The following is a 20,871-nucleotide window of genomic DNA, read 5'->3' as shown; positions in this document are numbered from 1 at the left end:
TCTTATAATTAAGTAATAAATAAATTATATATGCGGTAAGGGAGTGAAGTGTCACTTGGATCCCTCTCTCTCTATTCTGTATTCGAGAAAAAGCGTGAAGCTGCTTCTTTCCCAAATAATAATCTATTCTAAAAGTGAAAGTTAAGTTCCAAATAGATTTTTAGTCTAAGTCTTTAGCCTAACTTAAATAGGTCTAACTTAATTAAAGTCTTTTAGTTTAACTTAAATATATTCCGATATTATCAATTATATCTTATATACTGCACATAAGCGAGAGTATCGCTAACTTTGTTTTAATCATTACCTGTACATATTATTTTCTTGATTACCATGCCCTTTCCTTAGTCGACTTCTTTCTGCAAATTTTAATAACATCATCATACACTAGCTACTTAACGTAATTGTATGAAATTATGCCCACACGACCATAATAAATTTGTACTGAAAAAAAATCTTTTTAAAACAAACAATATCAACAAAAAATAATAAATAAATTACATTTTGATAATATAAAAAATATTATAGAGGCATGCTGACCGGGACCTCGAACTTTCGTGACTACTTATGGCTGAACGATCTTCGATGCGTGGTCATTCTAACCATTTCCACGATACGATCAGACCTCGAGGTATGGGCACTAAACGATAAACAAGACTATGTCCTTAATTACGAACTGTAACTCCAGATATGACGATAACAAAATATTATTTAAGGAGTTCACTAATTACGAAAGGTCAATTGAAAGTGATAAATAATTATTTCATTATAATTTTCTTTATAATTTTTGGTATGGTTATTTTCAAGTAAAATTGTAGTGAAATATGTATTTATTATATTCTAAGTAGATACCAACCAGGCAATTTTAAAACGGGGTCTAGATTATCTGTTTAAAAGATGTTTAGCATTATGCTGTACCACGCACATAGCAAGGTAGGTAGAGGGAACCTGGGAACCTAGTATTAAAACACTGCGTCCCCTTTAAAACACCTCCGTTCTCTACTGAAAGAAAATATACTTTCTTTAAGTATGTATGCTTTCAGTAAGTACGTTATAAAAATCGTATTAATATTAAAAAAATCATACTATATTTGTCCTCATATGTTTTAAACAACGATTACACAAAGGAAGCTAAACTACAAGTGCATATAATTTTGATAATTTACTAAGTAAATGAAAAAATAAGGAGTGTCCTAACACTAGGTTCCCTCTGCCTACTCTGCTGTAAGATAGACGAAATAGGCATTTATTATTTATTAGTGCGGGTTACGTGTTTAAGAGTAGTTATGGGACCAAGAATCGCCGAGGTTTAATAGCTGTAGCTAACTAACTATTTGCTGAATGTGGTGAGCCGCAATTAAAATTCAATTTGTGCAAATCAACCGTTAAACAAAGGAAAATAGTAATGGAAGTTTTCTTTGTTTGTCTTAATTTTGATTGAGGAGTTAATTCAATCAGAGCATGTCAGAGAAATTAACGTGAAACAACTTAATAAGTAAATGTTGTAGCTTATTATGAAATCAAAGAGAACCGGTTATTAATTTTTGATTATATTATAAGTGAAAAAGTGAAAATAATATCAATTTGTATTTGGAAAATAATAATTATGTGCCTATTCGAAAACACAATATTATAGATACTGGAGGTAGGTCACGTAAAAAGCATGAGGATCACTCGGAGGGCATGTATGAAGAGGTTGATGACTGGACGAGGCGAAAGAGGTATGTAGAGACCGTAGCGTTTGGCGCTCCTTTCTCTCTGGCTACCCCGCTAGGGATAAAGCGTGAAGTTAAGTTATTGGTAATGCTGAAAGATGACAATAAGAAGTTGCTAATACAAAATTTTAATTACAAATGAGTTAAGAAAATTTCATATATTTTATATTGGACAGGTTAAAGAGAAGTATGAGAAAACGACGAAATACAACTTTTATAATGTCTACATTTATTAATTATATGTAGATATTTTTACTTATACCTACTTATAAATTGGTTATGATTTTACACTACTCAATTCTTGATGAAATAAGCGTGGAGAACAAGAAGAAATTAGAGTAAATTTACATTTAGTTTATGATAATGGATTATTTTAAACAAGTACATATATATTTAAATTTCGGTCCGTAGAAGCAATACAAGTAACATTGCAATATAATTTCATATATACAAGATATGAGATATGTCATGAAGGGGTTGTTTCTTACACCAGGGAACCTTATCTGCTGACTCATTCGTGCCACTTTCCGTTTTCGTGATGGTATTCGTACTATTTCCATGTAGACCACTCGAAATGATTGCGTATTGGCTACACGAAAGGAAACGCTTCTTATGGTCATTCCGATCGTTAGGCGAATGTTTACAACGGATAGCTTTTAATAATCACCCCCAATCAGCAATACTGCTTATCATCGTCATATTTTAGGTATAGGGTAAAACCGGGATAGATGCCGCAGTGGGATAGATGCCCCATTTTCAAAATACCTAACTTCCCGAACTCGCGACAAAAAAATAATTGTACAAGCAGGAGCCACAGTCTTCCCGCACCAAAGTTATTCACGGATATTCGTGCAATGAGGACGCGTTTAGCACATTTTAATAAATATCTCCGCGGCGAAAGTCGCGAACGCGTCAAAGATTTAAAGGTTAATATTTTGCGTTGTATAACTTTATAATTTGTAATCAATTACGCTATATTTTTTATTACGTCGATGTACTGGTTCATTAAGACTGTATCTAAGTGCTTATAGATTCTATTTTCTTTATAATTTACTAAAAAAATTCCTTGGCATCTATCCCTATCAAAAAGGATAGTTGCCCTGATTTTTCGAGGTATAGGTGCCCTTAGGGGCATCTATCCCTTTCTACTCAGTATATGGAGTTAGGTATATATTTTTAAAATATTTTTTAAAGTATTTATTAAATTAGCATTTTTTAAACACAAGAAAGATATATATATATATAGCTAAGAGAAAGCAAAAACAATTGATAACTAAGTTAGACTGTTTCATTAGAATGTTTAGAATGTTTTGAAAACTATAAAAATACGAAGTCGCAATCCGACTGGATTCAATGTGTAATGTGTCAGAACTAGCTACATGAAACCTGTACACTTTTCAGAAATTATTGCGTAAGATGTGGAAAAATAAAAACGCTATTTGGCTAAATTTTAATTAAATTGGAATAACGAATAATTATTATTTGAGATAATTAGAGAATTAGAATAGATGATTAGAATAGATAACTAAAAATTATATTTTGTTCTTTTTAATATAAAAATGTATAATTGTGCAATGTGGATGTTAGTATTTATGATATTATAATATTTTAATTTATAATATTAGTGTTTTACAAGAAAAAATATTAAGAATTGTAATTTTGTTGTAAAATTTAACTTAAAAAATATGATAATGGATGTTGAAAGAATTAATATTTTAGTTACACAAATGTTTTAAAATTTTAATAAGATTTTAAAAAAACACTATATAACTTTTCATTATTATGATTATGTTTGTTGGAAACAAAATTGCTGTTTTAAAATTAGAATTATTTAACAATTGGTTTGGTTTTTTCATTTAATCGGTATAAAGTGCACCTACATTACTCTGCAGGCATCTATCCTCCCCAGCATTTTCATAGTGGGGCAACTATCCATATAGGTGGGCATCTATCCTCAAAATTAGTGTTTCACGAAAAGCTATTTTTTGCAAAATCTATATTTGATTTGTTAAAAAAAAATATAAGTAATTCATCACAAAGGATTGAGCTAGCTAAATAAATAAAAATGATTCCTATAAAAAATATATTTTATCTAATTAGGTGGACATTTCAAAAAGTAGGGCATCTATCCCGGTTTTACCCTACAGTTTTTGTGTAGATTATGATAGTTAAAATTTTTAAGGTTTGGGTCTAACTTTCCGTATGTTAAATTGTTGAAGGGTTATTGCTTATTGATAGTAGATTAGCTTCACAGCTTCACGCTATATCCCGCACAGAGCATGGTAGGCAGAGTAGTGATAAGACACTCCGTTCCCCGTTTTCTGCCGAATTCTGGAGGAATTGTGTGTTGAGTGGCAGAACTCAACGCCGAATCAATTTTTTTTTTTTGACAGCAGATTGAATAAAAGATTGTTATAATCAACTTGAAAAAGTTTCATGTGGTTTAAAATCCATAATACCATAAGTATTAAAAGTATTAAAAGTGATAAAAGTGAAGTCACTACAAAATTTATCTCAGCACTCTCTCAAACATCATTAATTTGACATATATTTTTACCATGTCATTAACTGATAAACATTTCAACTATATAATGTCTTTATTATTTAACAAAATTGTAGAAAAACTGCCAATACAAAAATAAAAAAACTATATAAATTAAATTTTGGATTAACCTCAAAAATAATAATTTGGAAAAATTATAAGCAATAGGTAAACAGGTTAATCGGTACATTTTTACAACAGATGCTATCAACCTTTAACGAAGCCCGAACTTCGAATCATAATTTAATTTTTATTATATCTCTAAGAATAAAGAAAAATTTATCATCAAATCAAAGGGCAGCCTGGTTAATGAGGTGGCGGTCACGCATACGATCGGTACATAGATATCTCAGTACATATTTTCCTCATTAACCTGTCCACCTTCGTTTCACGAACCTGTAAAAAGCTTAAGGTCTTTTCATATTAGAATATTCGCGTGTATGCCGGCGTAAATCACTGGATTGTCACTGTGGTCGACTTATAATTTTACTGTCGGAGGAAGGCGACACGACAGAATGTCACGCGACCCTCACACGACATCATGCGGATTCAACTTTTATTGTCCGAACTCTAATTACGAAGTTATTTCCAAGTAGATCTGGCCTTAGATTGTGGTCTAGACCAGCTACTGGGCGTTTCTTTCGTGAGATTAATTGTGGTATAATGTTAAATAGATGATTAAGGTTTGGATGGTTCACGCTTGACCAGTCTCACGTCATCTAAGATTGGTGGAGCGTGAATATGAGAAATGTATGCATAGCTTATTAATATCCTTTATAAAGCAGTTTAGGCCAGTCGGGTCCAGGGGCAAAAAGTGTGACGGTTAAATCGACTGGTTATGGGTTCGATTCCCACTCGAGCGAATAAAATATTTATTTAAATTTATATTTCGTGCTGGTGGCGAGTCAAAGAGTTCCGCCATTAAACACGCAATGCCCCTAGAATTCGGCAGAAAGTGGGGAAGTGCGGGATCAGCGTGAAGCTGATTTTTGATTTTGTTTTTTAATAATTCTACACAAAATTTGTCAAGTCATAAGTATTTGCCATGTAGCCGATTATATATCTTTAGAAATTTTTCATCTACCTGTTGTCACTTTGATAAAATTATTTTTTACTGATATAGGTAGATATAAAATTGTCAAATTACTGTCGATAATGTATCAGTTATATTAAAATACAAGCGGCCCGCCCGCGGCTTCGGCTGCGTGAACAACGTTATTATTAATTTCTGTCTCCAAGGGTACCTACGTCCTATACGTGACGACCATGCAAAATTTTATACTCCTAGAATTTGTAACATCGAAGTTTTATAAAAACTTTCAACCCCAAAAACATCCCTTTAGAAGTCGAATATTACAAATTCCCGTCTTAGCGAGCACCTACGTCCTATAAATAACTCCTATGCAAAATTTGAGATTCCTAGCACATGTAGTTTCTGAGATTTCGTGATGAGTGAGTGACCTTTCGATTTTATATATATAGATACAATTAATAATTTCTCGTAACGTACGATGCAAATAGTAATTTGTCAATTCGATGTTTTAATCACGAATTAGTAAGTAATTGTCACGTGTTTTCCGTTCAAGCTGAAATTGGGAAAAGGAAATCAAATTTTCATAAATAAAAATTTACTTTCTTATCAACAATATAATTTCAAAGTAAAAGAAGTATAAAAAACATGTCCACGGCATACAGCCTTCGCGACAGTACGGCGGTCCACTAATAGCTGTCATTATAGTGTCGTTCAGAAATTGCTTTACTATCGGACGAGGTATCACGAGGAGGAGGAGGTTTATAGGCCAAGATTACATGGCGACTTTTATATCGAACGCTTAACCTATATACTTTGAGATTCTAGCCTCCGCCTACTGGTGTTTTAAATTACTGTTCTCTACTATGTGGAGTTTTTAAAAACATTCAAATATCTGTGAATAAATTAAATCAAATACGGTTAATTGTACCTATAATGTTCAAATTGACAGAAAGTGGGAAACTGAAATGTCTTAATGGGAACGGAGTGTTTTAACACTTTTTCCCGGGATCCCCTTACTAATCCTGCTATGTACGGGATACAGCGTGTAGTTAAGAAATAAAAAAATAATGAAAATAAATATATCACTGTAAATAAACGTAGAGGCTGGTACATACGAATACAAATAGGTATATGTGGGTACTTATTTAGTTAGAACGTTCTAGAATTATAAAATCGATCGTCTACCAAGACGAAAGACTTTCTTCTGTTTAGCATACAGTAATCGTATTTATAGTGGCTTCGAAAATTCTGCGGAAAGTGGGTAACGGAGTGTCTTATCATTAGGTTCCCTGCCTACCCTGATATATACTTTAAAGGCAACGTCAATGACAATAACATGATAAATCTTAATATCTTTTGATGATATCTTGAAAGAATATACCTACTCATTAATATTTTTTCTCATAACCTAATTTCAACTACGAGTTTTTACTTTGCTCTAACATCACAACATCTGATAGATACATTAAAACAATAAAAAAGTAATTAGATTTTCCATATATTAATAAAAGAAATATAATAAAATCCAAAAAAACCAAACTAATGAACGCTATAAGCTATTTTCAAGAACTATACAATCCTTCCTACAAAAACGACTTCAGCGTTTCTTTGATATTTAATTTTTACGAAGCACACTTTTCAACTTACTTATTAGGACCACGTATTTTTATCGTTAAAGAATAAAAGGCACATGGCTGGCTACTTTACAAGATACAATAAATTCATGAGGGGGGGTGTTTTTGACGCGAGTGCTTTGGACAGTTTTCCTGGTCCTACTCGTGTAATAAAGATATTTTAATAAGTTAAAAATATAATAACTATTTAAATTGTACCATTCTTTGTCTACAAGATTATTTATTTTAATAAAAATTGATCTATAACACTTTTAAAAGGGCCGTTTTGTCGCAGGGGTAAAGAGTGTGACTCTAAACTCTAACTTTGTGGGTTCGATCCCCGTTCGAGGAAATGAATTAATGTTTATTATTATTTTCATGTCCTCGCTCTCAACACACAATGCCTCGAAAAATTCGGCGGAAGATGGAGAACGGAGTGCCTTAACATTAAACCTAGAGGGAACCCCCTCTGCCTACCTCGCTTTGTGTGGAATGCTGAATTGATTTATTTTATTTATTTAACTTATAAACATGCTACCATAAATTTATTTGTCAATACTATTATATAATTTTTACCCTAAAAGTGAATATTTTCGTTTATTTTTATGGAATGGGTAATTTTAATGTTAACGTCATAATGGATTCAACCATTTATTACAATTGAATATTATTCGCAAATCATACTCATATTGTTGCAGTTGTTGTAATAAACCATATACAAAGATCAGCTAGAAGTGGCTACAAAAAAATGAATTCACAGAGAATATTTATTAATAAAATAAATATATCAACTGCGTGCGTCTGTAAACGCAACAGGTTCGATTCTTACTCCAGGAAGTGAAATATTTAATATCCTCATTCTGGTAACGAGGCAAAGCCCGACTTCCGCCATTCAACACGCAACGCCTCCAGAATTCGGCTTAAATTGGGAGAAGTGTCTTAATGGGAACGAGGTGCCTTAACACTAGGTTTCCAGGTTCCCTCTCAAAAACGAATGAAAAAGCGGTAAAAAAAGTATCACAAATATAAAATGTTATTTTCTACTAAACTTCTAAAATAAACCACTTCATAATTTTATATCCACGTTTTCGCCATTAGTTCATTTCAGGGGTAGATGATGTATCAGATAGGGAGGTCAAGTGTCCCCCCGGGGGGTGAAAATGTTCATAAAAGGGGGTAATTTCTGACCGCGCAGTCAGATTGAATACGTTGATAGCACCTATGGAAAACAAGACAGCAATTTTATGTATTCTGAACTCCTTAATTGACTCACAGATAACTATCACGCAACACTACGTATCGAGTTTTAATTATTTCCAAGGGGGTTTTAAGTGATTGTTTATTTAGTTTAAAATGTTTACTTTTTCAATTTGTTTTAAGAAAGCTTTTATACTTGTTGATTCTAGTATTTATATTGTTGATGTTTTAGACTTATTTTAACAATTCTTTTTAACAAAATATATATGGTTTTTTTTTAACAAAAGCGTTTATTTTATTTAAGAAAAAATATCCAATATATATACTGAAACTTAAAGAATATATACTGTTGTAATATTCCCACACTTACATATAACATAAGAGTACACACCCTTGATAGCCGAGGGTAGTTTTATGAGCAGCAACAGCTGGCGCATGTCATTTAGTGCACCCACATCTCCAAACTTTCTTTGGACCCTGATTTCTTGTGACCATCGATTCTGATCTCTCAACTCATGTATAAGTATACTATTGTATAACAGTTGAATCTTCTATATGATCAAATTTAATGCAATAAATATAATCTAGCATAAGTCAAATGGTCATCCAAATTCAAATTCAAAATATTCTTTTATCAAATAGGCAGTTATTATAAGCACTTTTGAATCGTCGAATAAACATATGAACAAAAAGCTACCACCGGTACAGGCTGTTCTACTGAGAAGAGCCGGCAAGAAACTCAACAGTTCCACTCAACATCCAGAAGAACGCCTCTAAAATTAGTGGGAACTGGAGAATGAGGTGTCCTAGCACCAGGTGCTTCTGTCTACTTCACTAATTAGGATATACCTACTTACGTGATATTTATATTTATATGTTGAAATATGTACATTTGTTGCTAAAAATTATTGTTTAGTATTTATTGAAAAATTTTAAACCTAACGTTCATAAATTTAATAGAAATAATAATGATTTTTGCTAAAATAATATAACTATTTGTATATATTTCATAGATATTACCGACAAGAACATAACACAGGGGTCTGTAGATAATGGGAGCGCTCTATCAAAGGTCAGATGTCAAGTAAATCTGGGACGTTGTGCAATATCAATAATTTTCCTAATAAATGGCTTGCTATAACAATATCATCTTTCACTTACCTTTCTTTATTTGTAGACCTATTTTATTGGATAGCTGAGTTAAAATATCTTAATAAACTTTTTAAGAAACTCTTACAAGATTTAGAAAAATGTTGTATTGATCATTAGGATCGATGTATGAAATTCAATTATGAATTTGACAAGAAAAAAATCGAATAGTAAAAAATTATAGATATTTAAAAAAAAATAATTCATTGCAAACTTATAATTGTAGTTCATTTCATAAAAAAAGAATGCATACATCCGCAAATTTTAGTTTGTCAATTTTTATGAATTGTATTTCTTGTTGGCATATAATCCTAAAATTGGTACGGAACGGATTGGAGTTCGTCTAGAATTTGATAGTTGTTTTTTTATTATTTTAAAAAATATTTTAGTATTTATCATTTATTACTTTTGATACGACAAAACAAGAGTTATTTGCATCTGTATTTTATATACTTTTCTTACTATTAAATTAACTAAATAATACATCTGAAAAAATAAAACAAAAAACAATTGTAAGATATTCGTTCCTGTTAGTAAGTAACAAGGCAATTTATGTAGCGTGCCGCTATCTGAACAATTTACCTAATGACACCGTAGCAGTGCTTCCTAGCTCGAAATATTTCGCTTATTTCAGGAATAGTAAATTGCTGGTTCTTACGTGATTCCTGGTATCTGCTAACACGGACTACTACTAGAAAATGTTTATCAATGGCCGAGAGAACCTAATTTAGTACACCTAAATGAATTTGTAAGATATTTCTTCATCTTATTTGTGTCAATATAATTTCTTCTGTAATTTAAAAAAGTCCGGAAAAGAAGCACTAACTTGATAAAGCTCTACTGTTTTGAATGTTATTGGATATCTGTTATTTTCTTAGACTTAATCGTCTAGATTTTAGGTACTTAAAATTACTTAATAATCGTCTTCAAATATCTTATTTTTTTATTTACTAATTTGCTTTTGACATTTACCCTATTTCAAATAATATCAATCTTTTGTTGTATCATAATAGACAGAGAGTATTTGGTGATGCCACCATTCTCTACTCTCCATTTAGAGACAGCCGCAGCTTGTTTAACAACTAGGTATAGTTTACAATACACGTATGGTTACCTAAATAAAAAAACCATACAAATACTATAGCTGCATCATGTTTATTTGAAAAAAGAAAACGCTTATATATCTCCAAATCCATTCATTTTAAAGACAAGTGCTGGACTTTGTCTAAGAAGAAGAGATTTTTTTAAAAGTATAATAATCCTTATATGTATATCACAGTTCCTATTCTACATGGATATTACCATAGGGGGGTTATTTTTATTGTTGAATAAATAAAAATATTACATCTACACTTATATTTTTAATGCTCGAAAACCCAGAGATGAAGGAACCAAATGGAATTGGATAGAATAAGTTTTCTAATTCCTCCGTCTTGGAGTAAAACGATATAAACAATATCCGAGGGTCGGTAACGGCGTGGACGGGGTTAATTAAACAATAAATAGCGACCTAACGAATATTATATTTAAAATTCGCTTTGAATTCTCATCACTCTCTGGTAATGTGTCAACGTGGACCTGGGGGGGCGTATTTTCGAACTCTACTTTTTCTGTTTGTGCAAATGTAAAGTATTCGATATTTTATTTAGTAATAAAATAATATGTTTCTTTCTATTGTATTTTTATATTCGTTTTTATTATGTTACTGTAGAAACGTAAAAAATAAACTTAATACTATTTAATAATAAATAATTTACTTGATCAATGTTATTCCATAATATTTTTCATATTAATATTAAGAGCTTAAAATATACAATGTATTAAACTAGCCACTTATACAGACCTATTTTCTGCAACATATAGACTAATTTTCTTCATATTTATTTTTACATAACTTTCCAACATTCGCACAGCAGATGACTGTTTTGTTTTAGCACACGCTTTGAGAGTAGGCCTCCGTCATTACGGGCAGCTCGTTAACGTTCTCTAATTGCATCGGGTTAATATAGACTTTGTTAAATAAAATCTCTCATCTCACCCCCTACCTCCCCCTTAATCCCCCCCCTAGTGGAGTTTTTTCGTTATTTACCGCGCTGCAGATGCCGTTAATGACGCGTTCTGAAACTTACGATGACACTTGGCGTTGCTCAACTCAAGTCTGGCTGTTAATTGCGCGAGGAATTAAAGAATTTTCATTCTTAATGGGACGCCCTGATGTACGGCGGGAAGCGGGATCCAACAATTATTGTAAAGTACGCTACAGTTGTGCCTAGGAGTTTTCTTGACGTTGCGTTTGTTGTTTGTTTTAATTTTAAGGTTATAGCCGTAGTAATGTGTAAGTGGGGTGGAAAGTTTGTTATAATATTTACTGTTGTTTACTTGATATAATATGAATAAGTTTTATGTTTAGAATAAATCTATATCAATATTATAAGCTTTTAAAGTTTGTTTCGTTGAACGCACTAATCTCAGGAACTACTACTGGCCTGAACTGAAAAAATACCTACTTGGGTACCTACTTAAAATATTGGTTAGTTTGTCTTGTAAGTAAAATTTAGCTTCACGCTTTATCCTGTATATAGTAGGACAAACAGAAGGAACCTAGTGTTAAGACACTCCGTTCCCCAGATTTGTCTTGTCTCAATTCTTTCTATTTAAACAAACGGAGAAAACCTCAGTTATCTTAAGTTAAAAAGAAAAAGAAAGATAAAAATTACTATTATATAAAGGCTAACTATGACATTGAATATTTTATTTATTAATTAGCTTCTCTCAGAAATATACACACGTTTATGATAACAAAAAAATAATCTAACACAATAATTTCCTCTTCTTCTGACATAATTATTAAGTTACTGTAAGTAATACGAAGAGTTCTCTACCATCAATGTCACAATTAGAACTAAACTTAATATACTAAATTAAGTTAACTTTTCTAAAGACGATCAAGCCAAGTAACGGATATCAGCGTCACGTGGCTGAGACATTAGGCCGGCAATTCGCGCATGATTAAAATTATACCACTTCATTATCGCCTGGCAGTGAGACAGTGTCGAGGGAAGTTTAGAATAGACACTATTTATTGAAGGATTTTACTTAACTAAAACTATTATATTTTTTTAAATATTTTTTTGTAAATTTCCTTTTTAAACAATTATAGAGAGACTAGCGGACGCGCGCAGCTTCGCTTGCGTATTTAAGGGTGAATTCTAATAACCCATGAAACATGTGTTCAATGAAATATTTTTAAGAGTGTAAAATTCAAATTTTATAAAAATCGGTGGCGATTTAAAGATTTTTCCATACAAACTTTCAACCCCTTATTTGCACCCTTAGGGGGTGAATTCTAGAAAACCATGAAACATATGTTCAATTAAATATTTTTAAGAGTCTAAATATCAAATTTTATAAAAATCGGTGGCGATTTAAGAATTTTTCCATACAAACTTTCAACCCCTTATTTGCACCCTTAGGGGGAGAATTCTAGAAAACGATGAAACACGTGTTCAATTAAATACTGTTAAAAATCTAAATTTCAAGTTTTATAAGAATCAGTGCCGATTTAAATTTTTTTCCATACAAACTTTCAACCCCTATCTCACCCCTTTAGGGTAAAAATTTTACAAAATCCCTTCTTAGTGGATGTCCAGATTACGAAAGTAAACATCTATCCAAGTTTCACGTTCTTACCATCAGCGGTTACGGCTGTGCGTGCGTCTTACCTCAGTCAGTGAGGACAAGTCCTTTTATATATATAGATATTTTAAATTTGATATTGTAAATCTTGCTACAACAAGTGGTAGTTAAATCAGAAGATAGAGGGTTGACTGGAATCTTTATTATAGCAGGGTAGGCAAATAGAAACTTGTGTTAAGACACTCCGGTCCCCATTTTCAGTCGAATTTTGGAGGCAATGCGTATAGAGTGGCGGAACTCTACGCCGCGCGACACCAGAGCGAGGATGGGAAATATTAAATATTTTATTTCCTCCAATGAGAATCGAACCCACAAGCTGTAGCGTTTACAATCACACGCCGGTCCCCCTGGTGCCCCTGCGCAACTGGCCTTCAACAATAAAAAAAAACTTTTAAACAACTTATTATTTTTACATGTTGGCAAGTTTGCACATTTCCAAGCTCTATGGCAGCGATGTTAACAAAGACGTTCGGCAAGACTGGCAAGAATCGGGACGGATGACGACGTGATCGGCGCCTGCTTAATTAATCCAAGGGCTCTAATTAATAACAATAACTCCAATTCCACTTGTGAGATCCGCCAGATGTCGCTGCTATAAAAGCGCTTCATGAAAATGAAACTTCTATTATTTTAGGTATTATTATTGAAGAGAAAACGGAACCTTATACTTATTTGAAACGGAAGTCGTTTAAGAGTATTGTTTCTAATTAGACTTCCATATCGTCGTTTTCTTATTGGAGATATTTTAGCTACGAATATACTTAATTGTCGAAGACACAGATTCAAAATCAATATATTCAAAGATTCAAAATTTATATATGTTGTTATTTTTTCAAAAAGAAAAGAGGGTACTCACAAATTTAGTAAATCAACCCATAATTTTCATTACAATTAGGTAATTACTTTCCAAATTGACAAACACGAAGCCCTTAAATCGTTACGTAATAATTATTTTGACAATGCTCACTTGTCTCAAGTGCCCGACCGAGTAAACAAGCGGAGTGAAGAGACACCCCGCAAGTGGCGAGGGCGACAGATCAAACGCACTTTTGTTTTATCTCTAGCGTATTGGGAAGGCTTCGCGACGCCTTTTGTCACGCCTTTGTAAATAATATTGTTATTTCGTTAGTAATTGTGTTTTATTTTATTTTATTTGGGAATAGGTGTATTTTTATGTATATTTGTTGTTTTTTTTTAAATTATATAACGTAGTAAAATAAAGATTTACAGTCCTTTTCATCTTATTTTTATAGTATATATATTTTTTTATTATATTAAAAAATAATATTAAAAAAATGAACAAATTCACAGATTAATAAATTTTCCAGCTTCATGGTTATTTCGAAGGATAGGGAATGAATGAAAAAATATTGCCTATGTGTTCATTTGGATCTAAAAATATAACTAAATCAATTTACAATTACCTATATCAATATGTCGATAATAATCGATATCATTAAATTATACAAAATATATGTATAAAATAAATCAACTCAATTTTTACCGTTTGCTGTCTGTATTACAGATAATAAATAACAATAAAAAGGCATGAACCTAAAACATTATTTTATTCTTTTTTATTGCTTACAATAAAATGAATGTTAACACCTCGACCGCTAATGGGGTCATTACAGATATAGATATCTAAAAGTAAAATATCATTTATTCTATCCATATCTATATTTGCGCAACCGGAGGTCGAGGGGGACATGTGTAGCTCTATAATTTCTTTGTGTTAGGGATTTGGCTTACAATCGCGTGAAATATTATCTGTGGGTGAGGTCCATGACATATGCAGTGGAACCCCACGTTTTGACGCGCGATTTAGTCACAGTGCTTGATGTAGAACAAATGTGGGCATGAATTTAGTTTTTTTTTTGTTTTGGAATCACTCTGTATCCCGCACGTAATAAGGTAGGTGGAGGGAACCTGGGAAGCTAGTGTTAAGATACTTCGTTGTCATTAATTACCTGCACTGTGACTGGCCTCGATTGATGATTTTTGTCATGTAATTTATACATTAATATTACTTTACCCATTAATTTTGTACTCATTAAGATTTCAAAACAAAACAACTATTTTTTAAGATTATTTGACATACCACTAGGAACAAAATTAAATAGGCAATATAGCAGTACGTAGTAGGCAGAGGGAACCTAGTGTTAAGACAATCCGTTTTCCATTTCCAACGAATTTTTCAAGGCAACGCGTGTTGAGTGACGGAGTTCAACGCCGGCCTTTTTGGCATAGGCAATATCATTTAAATATTTCAATGTTCCGCTAATTTAGTGTATGTAGGGGCGATTTAGTGAATAGATCCGCGTAGCACGGTAGTGAGGGCCAGACAAAAAATATGACGTCTCTATAATAGCGCGTGTTCGTTCAGCGTTAAATGTCTTTTAATGATTTATATTGTTTGCTGATGTTTTTTTTTTATTGTATTAAGATTTGTACTTTAAAATTATTTTTAAATGAAAAGCTAGCAATATAAGTAGAGTTCTGTCACTCAGCACTCAGGTCTTCTACAATTGGAATTTATCAGTCATATGAGTATTTAGTATAAATATTTACTATATTAAATAATATACCTACTACAAGGCACTCTATTAATTAAACTAAGATAAAATCCATCCAGAAATTGTTATTGCGGTAAATTAATACCGCCTTACAATTCAGACGAATTAATCAATCTAAATGGATTTAGCGACTTTAGAAATCCCCTACAATTACGATGGCATCATTACTTCCTCGGATCTCACTAAATCGACAATATCTGTAACGTCGCGTGGCGGGTAATCCCCTAAGCAACCCACTGCGTGAGAAGTGAACGTTGAACCTCCGTGACCACTTAAATGCCATTAGGTTTTGCTTACAGAGGTGGAGGGTTTATGGTTCATGAAAATTAGCTTTTTTTGTATCGATTTTTTTTGTTTTGAATTTTTTTTGTCAATAGTATGTCACATTTGAAGAGGAAGTAGTTATTTTTACGTTGGTGATTGATAAATGTAAGAAAATTAATTTCTTCCTGCAATCTTAGAAAATAAAAAATTCTAGCAATAAATAAAGTATGTTTTTATTTCTAAAATTTCTTCTAATTTTATACAAAAATTTTCCTATTATTTTTATCACTTATATGTAAATTCAGGCAAAACGGATGCGATAAGAAAAAGACGGCGATATTTACTTCGTGGACGGAGAGCTTTAAGATTGATAGTAAGGGAGGGTTGTCGTTGAAAGTTAATTCATGTTAGTTGTCAATACAGTCGCTTTATTACGTGTTGGCGTAAATGCAGTTTTCTCCTTAACAGAGGGACGTCTGAAAAAATTCTTTTCTTTTGATCTTAAAGAATAATGGTTTGTCAAATATTCTTTTGGTTATGTCAGATCTACTATATTTACTTTTATTTAAGATGGTTAAAAATATTGGAAAGCGAAGAGAACTGGGTGATCGATTCTTAATCAATAAATTATGTATAACTAGTGGACCCGAACGCGGCTACGCCCGCTTGAATTATACGAATATTTATTAAATATATTTATGAAATTATTTTAAGTTTTCAATAGAGAGATGCGTTAAGCAAGGTCATTTTGGGTGACGTTATCTTTGCAAATCGTTGCTTAGCAACGGTTATTAACATGGCGAAATAAATTGCATGTCAAATTAATAAGTGTTTTAGTATATTGGTATATATCCAAAATATTACAAATATGAGTAAAAAAAGTATCCTATGTTCATCCCGAGACCCTTAAATATCTCTATATGAGTATTTTATCACAATTAAATTATCGGTTTGGCCCTGATTGCGTAAAAGACAGACAGACAGAAAGACAGACAGAGTTACTTTCGAATTTATAATATAGGTATGGATTCAAATGTTTTCTTTCCCTCGTCTGACATACACCTAGCGTTAAATTTCTACATCCAAAAAATATCGACAAAGACATTAAGATAAATTAATTAACAAGTATTAATAAAATTTCATTTCAATTAAATTATTTTAGACAATAATGAATGAAGGACAGAACAAAAATTAATAGTTTCAACGCCATTTACAAGGAAGTCCCTCACTCGATTAACCCTTAACGCGGGGCGCGACACGCCGACTGTCACGTTCACAATACCGTTATAGTTTATTGTAATATTTTCGTTCCATATTGCTCCCATTTGCCCCCTCGATCCACATTTAACACTATGCGATTTCATACTTATAACGAAAAATTTTTATAACGAATATTCTAGATTTAATTTAGTCACGAAGTCTAGTGGGCGTTAAGCTTCGAACGGTAATTATACAATTTTCATTTTGCAATTTCAAATGAAAAATGAAAAAAAAAATGTACATAAATTTTATCATGTTATATTATCACGTATTAACTCTACTTAATTATAGGAAAAGTAGGTTTTAAATAACATTTATTGAAAAAACATTTTCTAGTATCATTATGAAACGTAGTTTTCAATAAACATAAGTTAAATTAAATGAATATTTTAAGCTGCAAATCTCCCTGTGTGGACCTCCCTTGATTCGTTTTTACAATAAATCATCTAATTTGGACGAAACGCGAGTTCTGGCTACGACCATATCTGCTATGGGTGGATTTACAATGTTCAAATGACAGCTACACGTGGTTATTACAAGAATTACTCCTATATAAAGATTTATGAGTATATTAAAAATTGGTTAGAGTTAGGTAGATTTCGTTGTTCCTAAGAAGTTATTTCTCTTTGAAATCTTTTTATTTGTTAAGCGTTAGAATAAGAAAAAATTTTTTTTTTCATATATCTTATTAGTATTTGTAAATAATTTTATTTTATTTTATTTACTCTTGTAGCGAAAATAATTGTTATACCTTTTTTTTAGCTTCCCATTTTATCCTGCATAGCAAGACAGGCAGAGGCCGCCTAGTGTTAAGACACTGTGTGCCACGCGCCGTAAAAATTTCAAGACATCATTGTTGAATGGCGGAATCCAACGCCGTTCTTTGTTTTGTTACCAGAGCGAAAAAATAAAAAAGCCATACTTACTTATACCCTGAGATCCCACCGTTGAATCATGCATATACCAGTTTTCTTAATTAAACCTATATTAATGAAATGAATAATACATGTTTAGTAGTACAGATTACACCTGGGTTGCCTGGAAGAATCCTGCCGCAATCACCTTTAATTACATTTTTTCATAACTCGTTTTTGGAGAAAATTGCACTCATACGTTTTTTATATGAATCGCACATCATTTGAAAGATAATCGCATAAGGAATAGGAAAATTAAGGGTTGCCAGCTCTCAGTCTGCCGCAAGTCTAGGGTTGCCTGGTTTAAACATGTCACCAAATGTTAATAATTTGCACTCATGTGTTTTTTTTATAAATTATATATCAAATTAAAGCTTATTTTTAAAATATTAATAGAGAAATTACTTTTAAACTGACATGTTTCAAATAATCCTACATAACGCAGAGGTCAGTACTCTTAGTCTCAAGAACGTACGTATTATACAATAAATCGATCGATGTGGTCGCCAGAGCCGGAAACAATGGACTATAGCGTCCACATAGTGGACAAAGGCACAGTTTAGCTATAATTATAGCCATCTAGGTTGTCTGTTTGTTCTAGTATGTACTATATTATATTGCAAATATGGTGTGCTTAGACTTCCTTAAAACTTAATTACCATGTAGGTATGATGATTTGGATAGGAAATGTATGCAAATTATTAAGTCTTTTATTACAACCTTTAATTGGATTATGTAACGCTAAGGATATAAAAATAATTGAAGCTATCTCAAATAATTTGAAGGTTAGTCATGGTGCAGGGACACAGGCGAAACAGGTTATAGATTCGATTCTCACTCGAGGGAGGGCGAAGGCGGTTAGAGTTCAATGGAAAGTGAAGAGTGTCTTTACACTAGGCTCCCTATGCCTATCTTGCTAACTGAAATAAAAATAATTGATTTCTGTTTTATAAATGTTTTTTATTGCTCATAAATGTCCAACGGACAAAAAAAAACATAATAATCGTAGGCGTGGTCCCAGTAGATAAGTAGATTTGTGACAGCACGGTAACGACACACATAAATTTGTGAGGACAAACACCGTTACAGCGGCTTAGCTTCCGAACAAACAAGGGACTGTCGAATGACACCTCGCGTTTGAGGGTTAACACCGTTTATTACCAATATGCCACTAATATTGAATAAGCCGTGCGTCACTTACTGTCGGCTGTGGCGTGTTTCCGTGACATTTGCGGGACAATTAACATTCTAGACTAAATTATAGTAGCGCAAAGCTTTCTTCGTTATATTACAAGTTATGTGACCTGATATGAGGTCGTATTGACCTCATAAAGACGGAGACCCTATAGAGCGGTAAGGAATTGCAATGTCGGCGCGTGCGCAGGACGGGTGTTCCTTCACAATGCAGCGGAAGACGCCTCGCGCCGCCCTCGGCAGATGGTGCCGTCTTCTACCATCTTGAAACTGGTTTCCATGAACGCTGTTTTATTGACCTCAGCTTTAATGGATTTTTTTCTGAAATAATCATAAGAATTTAATCTTTTTTGTTCTTTGTCATTGATAAAAGCAGCTTACGTACTTGAGATGCGAAATTATGGAAGTAAGAGTTCCTGTCCGCCTCAATAATCGTGCCATATAGTTCTGTGGTACAATCTTATGATCTGGCTATTATATATTTTAAATATTTTAGTCGATTGTGGTTCTTTTTTTTTTAATAATTTATCATAATAAAATAGTGTCTTTGAGTAGGTGTACAACGTATAATTTTAGTTGTATTCTAATTATTATGATAAAACAACTTCATCCATTTAATAAACTGATCCCCTAATATAATTTCGAACTCGTTTCCGCTTATCATAGAGCATACGTCGCGTCGGCACGCGTCTGCGCCCCCACACACACATAACACACATGAAGTATGTACACACATAGTCCACGAACACAACCAGATAAGAACACGCGCCAAAATGAGTACCATAATGAATGAGCTCTAAAATAAACGGCCATACAAAGCGATCATCTTGTATTACACAATTTGTAAGGAGAGGAAGTAGGAAGGCAGCTGGCTGACTTCTTTTTCTTCGATTTGGTAATGATGGTTTGCAATGCAGCACGCCTTTGTTCCGGTGTCCTGTCGCGTGCCTCGATATTGTTGAAACTTAGTAGGTGAAAAGGTGTTTGGGTGTAACTGCCGTTACTCAAGATGTTCTTGGGCTAGACTTCAGATGGCTAAAACGCGATATCCGCGAGGGTTCCGAAATCACCCTTCTGCCGGTGTTGTAATTTAGCAAAACCAAAAAATTATATCATTCAAATGACATTCTCAGCGATTTTCTTGATAATATTCTAGTTTTTTCAGAATTCGGTAGAAAGTGGGGAACGGAGTGTTTTAACACTAGGTTCCCTCTGCCTACCCTGCTGTGTGCGGGATACAGCGTGAAGCTGATATTCTAGTATTTAATTTGCCATCATTAAAAATTATAAGGTGACAAATTAAGAATAGTTCCTTCTTAAAATTCTAATTTAACGCCATTTTCTTATAGGAGCCAATACTCTATTAAGTCTTACCGGTTACATTAGATGATGCGTGCAATTAATAATTAGATCAATTTGAAGGTACGACCCTCTTCAGTGCTTGTCGGTGCCAGCTCTCACGCGTTACACGATCATAGGTTAATTGTTTGTTTTGCGCAACTTGAAGGGTGCCAGATAATTTTAGCGATTATACGAGTACCTACTATGAAGTCATCGTGTCGTTTTTAGCGAAAGACTGGTTTAAAAGTTTTAAAACTTTAACATCTTTGCAGCAATTTGTCTAGATAATTTAAGGAATAAATAATTTTTAATGAATTAAATTCATTTAAACTAAAATAAATATTATAATTAAGTAGATTATTCGTTATCAACGACGGTTA

The 20,871-nt window shown here is 32.7% G+C and overlaps 1 protein-coding gene across 2 annotated transcripts in view; it reads left to right on the top strand.

Annotated features, from left to right (window-relative positions):
* LOC146539062 (transcription factor hamlet-like) overlaps window positions 1–20,871 on the top strand; it is a 93,750-nt gene that overhangs the window by 10,206 nt on the left and 62,673 nt on the right. The gene's annotated exons all lie outside the window — the stretch shown is intronic.

This window comes from Heliconius melpomene, chromosome 5, assembly GCF_056956725.1.
Source record: "Heliconius melpomene rosina isolate 202511_hmr_F chromosome 5, ASM5695672v1, whole genome shotgun sequence".
Classification (NCBI taxonomy): Eukaryota; Metazoa; Arthropoda; class Insecta; order Lepidoptera; family Nymphalidae; genus Heliconius; species Heliconius melpomene.
Note: the sequence above shows the minus strand (reverse complement) of the source record. Positions and strands in the feature narration are given on the sequence as shown.